The 7,111-nt window shown below is 46.0% G+C and overlaps 1 protein-coding gene across 4 annotated transcripts in view; it reads left to right on the top strand.

Moving 5' to 3' along the window:
- The first annotated feature begins 179 nt into the window (after window positions 1-179).
- Window positions 180-7,111, top strand: part of ANKIB1 (ankyrin repeat and IBR domain containing 1) — an 88,770-nt gene continuing 81,838 nt past the window's right edge. For 3 of the 4 annotated variants that reach the window (XM_040056635.2, XM_040056645.2, XM_040056615.2), the window contains exon 1: window positions 180-384. The gene's annotated coding sequence lies outside the window, so the exon portion shown is untranslated. Of the gene's footprint in view, window positions 385-913; window positions 994-7,111 lie in introns of those variants that run through there. The other variant, XM_040056624.2, reaches the window with a different exon arrangement.

Genomic DNA, 7,111 nt, shown 5'->3' with positions numbered 1-7,111 from the left:
GACCGCGGGCGGAGAAAGAGGGAGTGAGCCAGGGCTGCGGGCCGGGCCGGGAGCAGGAGGCGCGGCTGGCGGGCGGGGAGGCGCCGAGGCGGAGCGGCCGCCCGGGCCCGCGGAGCGCCGCCGGCAGCAGCTGTCGGCGCCGCCGCCGAACAAAGGGGTAGCGAGCCGGCGGCAGCCGCAGCGCCCTACCCGCGCCGGCGGCCCCGGCGGGCTGAGTGACAGCCCCGGCTGCCCGCCAGGCTCCCGCTCGGGGAGCGGGCACTCCAGAGGGCGCCGTACCCGGAGTGGAGAGGGAGAGAGGAGCGGCCGCTGGGCACATGGAAGCTCTGAGTGGCGGGCGCGGAGGCGCCGGGAAGGGCCGGGGAGAACCTCTGTGAGGAGCCGGTGAGTGCCCGCGGCGCTGGGCGAGGTTCGGGCGGGGGTTGCGGGAGGGCACGACGAGCGGAGCTCGGCCGCGGATGAAGCCTGGAGGCTCCGCACATGGGGGTGTCGGGCACATCGCGGGGGGGCCGGCCGGGAGGCGGCTCCGGGGGCGCCTCGGTGGCGTTGGCAGGCGAGGGGAGCGGAGAGGGGGAGGCGGGAGCAGCCGGAGCGCGGAAGTGAGCAAGCGGCAGGTTACCGAGGTTAGTGCGGGGGGCTGTGGGGAAAGGGCATGGCGGGAGCCGCGGACCGCCGGGCCGGGGGACAAGGGGGCAGAGAGGCCGCCTCCGGTCCGGGCTCTCGGCCGGCGGAGGGCGGGGGCCTCGTCCGGGAACTGGCCGGGTGGGGAGGGCCCGGTGGCAGCTACCCCGGGGCGGCCGGGACCCTCGTAAAGTTTGGAGCTGCTCGATGGCCTGGCTGTAGCCGGGTCCCGCCGCTGGGCTTGTGCTCGCCTTGCTCGCAGCCGGGAAGTCCTGCCTGGAAGGCAGAAGGGGAGGAGTGCACTCGAGTGGCCGGAGTGGGAGCGTGGGCTGCGGGGCGAGCTGTGACAGAGTGACCTGGCTTCCTGGCTCGGTAAGGCCGTCAGAGCAGCCCTTGAATGAGTTTAAACGCTTGAGATGACAGGGGGGTGGGTCCTTAAAAAAAAAAAAAAAACCAAAAAACAAACAAAACCAAAACAAACAAAAAAACCCCAAACAAACAAAAAAAACTCAAAAAATCTCAGTGAAAAAAAAATTAGTCTTGTAGCAGTAGCAGTTTTATGTAAGTAGCAGTATCCCTCTCCCAGGCATGTCTAAGCACATACTGGAAATTGAGCAACTTTAAAAATTTAATCTTAGTAATACATGACTAGTCAGTCTACCTCTTATTTACAGTTCAATTAGTATGCAGAGGATATACAGAGTCACGAAAACACTCTCGGAGTAAAGCACTAATACTATAGCTTAAATTGCTTGCATGGATCCCTCCATTATGACTAACCGTCCTTGATTGCACCTTCTTTGAGTGCATTTCTGTGCTTACCAGTTCCAGAAATGGAGTTTTAGTTGCAGACATAACATCAATAAAGTGCTGTAATTTAAGTACATTCACTACATAGATCGATGGCTTTTGAGAGGAATTTGGCTGTAGAGGTTAGCAATGTGTCTTCCTTACACATATGGCTGTTTTATCGTTGCTTTCATCTTTTTGATTTTCAATATCAAGTGTGGTTTAATTTCTCTTTAATCTCTTTTGCATACAGAGGAAAATTACTCTTCCTCCTTGAGGGGGTAAAAAGGCTTTAGTCATAAGAAAAGCAACAGCATTTTTCAACAACTTAGAACATGTGACTTGTTTCATTAAGATGTCTACATAGAAATAAATTGGTGGCATTTATAGCTACTTTTTTTTCCTTTTTTGGACGTGGAAAGAGTAAATGGTTGTATTCACGAATCACAGAAGAGGCTTCTGCAAACTTTTAATTCCAGGTTTTTCTGTGATCCTGTACTCAGTCAATTCCTTCTTCAACAAATTTTACTTCAGTCCTTAATCAAAAGAATAAATTTTAATAATACAGTCTATTATTCCTGAATTACAGTATTACTATAAGTCTACTAAAAAGCTCAACAATGTTGGTGGTGCTCTGCATTCATGTATATATGCATCAGCAGAGTATTATGAATGAAAATTAAAAGAAAGAAAGAAAACTACAAGACTTTCACTCTAATAATAATATCAATAGCAAAACCCCCAAAATTCAGCAAGTAAGTATTATGCAGTCTCTTTTATTTTCACTTGTGCCATATACACCTAGATAAGACTAGGTATGTACATGTGTAACTACAAGATTAGGCTTATTGCACAAAACATGGAGTTTCCTGGATGTAGTTAAATATCATATGTGAGTTTACATGTATCTTTTATGTCTTCTTATCTGGCCTGCACACTTCAGAAAATTAAAGAAAATTAAGCCTGTAAATATGAAAAGGATGACTTCTAAAGCTGTCTGCTTTTATCAATGGAACAACTATAATGGTTGTTTCCATTTCTAAAAATGGTTTTAGAAAATACCATTATGTCTTTGTTCACTACATAAAAATTTTATTCATTATATAAAACTCTGTGGTTGATTTATTCTGTCCTGAGCAGTTTATCATTCCTGGTCTGTGACATCTCTGCTGTGATTGCTTATCACTATGTTTCTTTTTGTTTCACTAGCAGAGCTTCATTTATTAATCATTAACTAGTTTGGCTAGCAGGTCTTGGGATGTTTTGGGGTTTTGTTTGTTTTGTGTATCGGAGGGATTTTTGTGGGTGTTTTTGTTTTTTGTTTATTTGGGGGGGTTGTTTGTTTTGGGGGGGTTTTGTTTGTTGTATTTATTTTTGCTGTTCAGATGTCATGTAGTTACCGTTACCTGAGTTGTTCATTAACTTCTCCTTGGAATCTGATAACTAGATATTGCTGTCTGCAGTTGTCACTGTTGAAGTTTTGTCAGCTTTGCTAAGGTGACTCATGCCAGTGAGAAGGAAAATTGAGAAGCTGGAGGTTACCGATACGTGTGCTGAACCAATTACGTTTCTAATCATATTACTGTGTTTGCATAATTGGTAACGACACATAGCAAAGAGAGATCTGTTTTGCTTGAAGAGCAGCCCTGTGGAAATTTTGAAATGTTCAAAATGACATGGAGAATTCTGTTTTCAACATCATTATCATCAGGCAAGACTCTTACTGCTTTTGCTTTCTCCTCCCAAAATATATACCACTTAGTTTTCCATGGAGCATTATAGAAATCACACTTATGTGTAAATTTTAGGGGGAAAGATTATTTCATGCAAGATTATAATACATTTTAGATTGAAATTTCAAGCCAGAGAAGCCAGAGATGTCTATCTAATGTTTAACAACTGCTGTTTTTCTTCATAACTGCTAAATGTCTTCCAGAGTTATTGGAAGCAGACAAGTTAGTCTTTGCTTGTGACAGTGGAAGGCCAAGTGCAAGGTCCTCACCTGGGTCAGGGCAACTCCTGGTATTGCTACAGGCTGGGGGTGAGGGGATTGAGAGCAGACCTCTTGAGGACGACTTGAAAGTACTTTTGGATGAAAAACTGGACAGCTGGCAGTCTGCACTTGCAGCCCTGAAAGCCAGCTGTATCCTGGGCTTCATCGAAAGCAGCATGGCCAGCAGAGTGAGGGAGAGGTTCTCCCCCTCTCTCTGCCCTGGTGAGAGTGACCCCACCCGGGATGCTGCATCCAGCTCTGGGGCCCCGTAAACAGCAAAGACATGAACCTGTTGGAGCAGGCCTAGAGGAGGGACACAAACATGGAGCAGCTTGCTTGTGGAGAAAGGCCAAGAGAGTTGGAGTTCTGCACCGTGGAGAAGGAAGGCTCCAAGGAGATGCTGTTGCAACCTTACAGTATATAAAGGAAGCTCACAAGAAAGACTTTTTACTGGGGCTGTTTTGACAGGACAAGGAACAAGAGTTTTTAACTGTTTTAGATAGGGCAAACACTTCTTTTGACCTAAAGCTTATTTGTAGTACTGCTAATATTCTTGAATTTTCTTTAAGGGGTTTTGTTGAAGTTGCTCAAGAGAGGTTTTCATATGGTGGTTTCCCTAGATTTGTATTTTAAACTCTGTAAATTCTGAACTCCATTGGAGGATAATTGCAGCTAAAATATGGGATGGCATTGTAAATGGATTACTGGATGGAAATAGGAAGGTCTTTCTGCTCAATGCTTGGGATCCTTCCTACCTCAGGTGGGTTTTTGAAGCAGCTGTGTTACAGTGTTGCAAAGAAAAGTTACTATTGTAACTTTTAAAGTTCTGTGCTGACGAGGAAGGCAAGGGGCCAAAAGTAATCATCTAAAAGCAAGATTTATATTTGTGTGTAAACTTACGCCTAGAAATCGATGTTTGCACACAACCCTCAGTATAGTAACATTATTCTTTGACAATAACTTAGTGTCATTTATATATTACATAGTGACAACTGAGGCACTATATTATTAATTCTGTATAAAATAGTTTTTATGTGCAGGCTTCTATGTTGGAGAAAATTTCATTAAATTTCTTGGGGATTTTCCCTACTTAAAGGAGTTTCCTAGTGGCTTGTGATTACCATTTTGACCCACCTAAAGAACTGGCAGTAGTGATGATATGGAAGACTCCCTATGCTCTCTCTGCCCGGTTGAGGCAGGGACTTTAAGGGATAAGGGACAATGGTGACAAGTTCATGCGCAGTGCAGCAGAGGTGTGTCTCTTCTGTGACTGCCTTACCTTCCCACATGCCTTTGCCTTAATATTTAGGAGCTTCTGCACGTGAAACTAAACAGTAACAAGGATGATGGTTCATCTAGCTTGGTGCTGCCAAGGTTAAGTTGACCTAAATCCTGCATCAAATCTGCTCCCACAAAGCAAAAAGGATGGATCACTGTCACAGGAGACTCCCGTCTGAAGGAAACAGAAGGCTCAAAGAGGAGGACCCACTTCTTGGGGAAGCCTCTTGCTTCCCTGAGGCCTGGATTAAAGATGTGGAGAGAAAATTTCCTCTCTTGGTGGAGCCCTCAGATTAGTATCCATTATTGATTTTTTTTTTTTTTTTTTTTTTTCAGGTAGGCAGCAATGAAGTTGCAACAAGAAGTATGAGGGCAATGACAAGAAACCTCAGGGCCTTGGTTAAGGGATCAGGAGCACAAGTAGTGTGCTTCTCTATCCTTCCAGTTGCAGGGGATGATGAGGGAACAATCAATTCCTGGCTCCAAGCCTAGGTGACTGGCAGAATTTTGGGGGGTTTAATCATGGTTTGGTTTACAGGACACCAGGCCTTCTGGCGACAGACAGTGTACACCCATCTCAAAGGGAGAAAAAGATCTTCACACAGGAGTTAGAAGGTCTCATTAGAAAAGCTTTATACTAAATTTGAAGGGGAAAACTGATAAGATCAGGCTTGCTAGATATAAGCCTGGGGGCAGCACACCCCTGTTTGGGGGATGAGGGTGAACTAGTGATGTCCTTTGATCTTCCATTTCAGTGAGAACAGGATGAAGATCCTTGTGGCAGCAAAGACCAGTGGTTATCCGTGTGTTAGAAACCACAGAAGTACCTGAGACTGGTCATACAGGAATTAGGACTTCTTCCCCAAGAAAGGTGGAGGTATAAATAGCCTGATTGAAGTGCTTCTGCTCCAGTGCATGCAGCACAGGCAACAAACAGGAGGAGCTGGAAAGCCATTGTGCAGCAGGAAGATTATGATATAATTGCCAATATGGAAATATGGTTATTGTGTGATGACTCACAACTGGAGGGCTGCAGTGGATGGCTGTAAACTCTTCAAAAGGGATAGGCAAGGAAGGAGAGGCAGTGGAATAGCCCTGTGTTTTAGGGAGTGCTTAGATTGTCTAGAGCTTAATTATGGTGCCAGTAGGGTTGTTTATGGGTGAGAATCAGGGGCAAGGCCAACAGTGCAGATCCTGGTTGGGAGTCTCTTACATCTAGCCAGCTTGCAGAGGCATACAAAATATTCTCTGAGCAGCTGTGAGAAGTTTTACAATCACTAGCCCTTGTTCTCCTGGGGAGCTTCAGCTCACCAGATGTCTGCTGGAAATACAATGCAGTGGAGAGGAAACAGTAGAGGAAACATTTGTTCCTGGAGTGTATGGAAGAGAACTTCCTGACACAGTTGGCGAGTATGCCAGCTAGGGAAGGTGCCCTGCTGGACTTCTTGCAAACAGAGAAGCACTTGTGGGTGATGTGATGAATGGCAGCTGTCTTGGGCACAGTAATCGTGAAATTACAGAGTTTTCAGTTCTTGGAGAAGTAAGGGGGGATTCAGCAGAGCTGTTACCTTGGACTTCTAGGGCAGACCAGCATCTTGAGGAGACGGAAAAACTTTTGGGTGGCATTTCTAAAAGGGAGAGAAGTAGACATTTTTGAAGAAGGAGATCCTAGAAGTGCAGAAGCGGACTGTCCCCATGTACCTAAAGAAGAGCTGTTGGGGAAGATGACCAGCATGGCTGAACAGACTGTTCTGGTTTGAAATCAGGAAAAATAGGAGTCTGTGGCCTCTGGAAGAAGGAGCCAACAACTCAGGAGGACTACAAGGATATCATGAGGTTATCCCGGGAGAACATTAGAAGGGCCAGTTAGAACTTAATCTGGCTACTGCTGTAGAAATTGATAAAAAGTGTTTCTATTAATAAACCAGTAATAAAAGGAAGGCCTAGGAGAATCCTCATCCTTTATTGGATGACAGGGCAAACAAAGTGACAAAAGATAAGGAAAGAGGCTGAAGTACTTAATGTCTTCTTTTCCCCAGTTTTGAATAGCATGACTAGCTATTCCAGCCCTGCACTGGAATAAAGAGATAAGGAGCAGAATGAAGGCCCTGTAATTCCAAGTGAAAGGGTCAGGGCCTTCTACGCCACTGACACACTCACAAGTCTACGAGGCTGGGTGGGATCCACCAAGGGTACTGATGACATTGGCAGAAGTGCTCACTGAACCACTTTCCATCATTTACCAGCAATCCTGGCTAATGGTGCAGGCCCCAGTGACTAGAGGTTAGGAGATGTGACACTCATGTACAAGAAGGGTTGGAAGGACTGGGGAACTACAGGCCTGTCAGTCTGACCTCAGGGCCAGGGAATGTCATGGAGCAGATCATCTTGAGAGCCATCACATGGCACATACAGGACAGCCAGGGAATT

The sequence above is a fragment of the Hirundo rustica genome, chromosome 1, assembly GCF_015227805.2.
Source record: "Hirundo rustica isolate bHirRus1 chromosome 1, bHirRus1.pri.v3, whole genome shotgun sequence".
Classification (NCBI taxonomy): Eukaryota; Metazoa; Chordata; class Aves; order Passeriformes; family Hirundinidae; genus Hirundo; species Hirundo rustica.
Note: the sequence above shows the minus strand (reverse complement) of the source record. Positions and strands in the feature narration are given on the sequence as shown.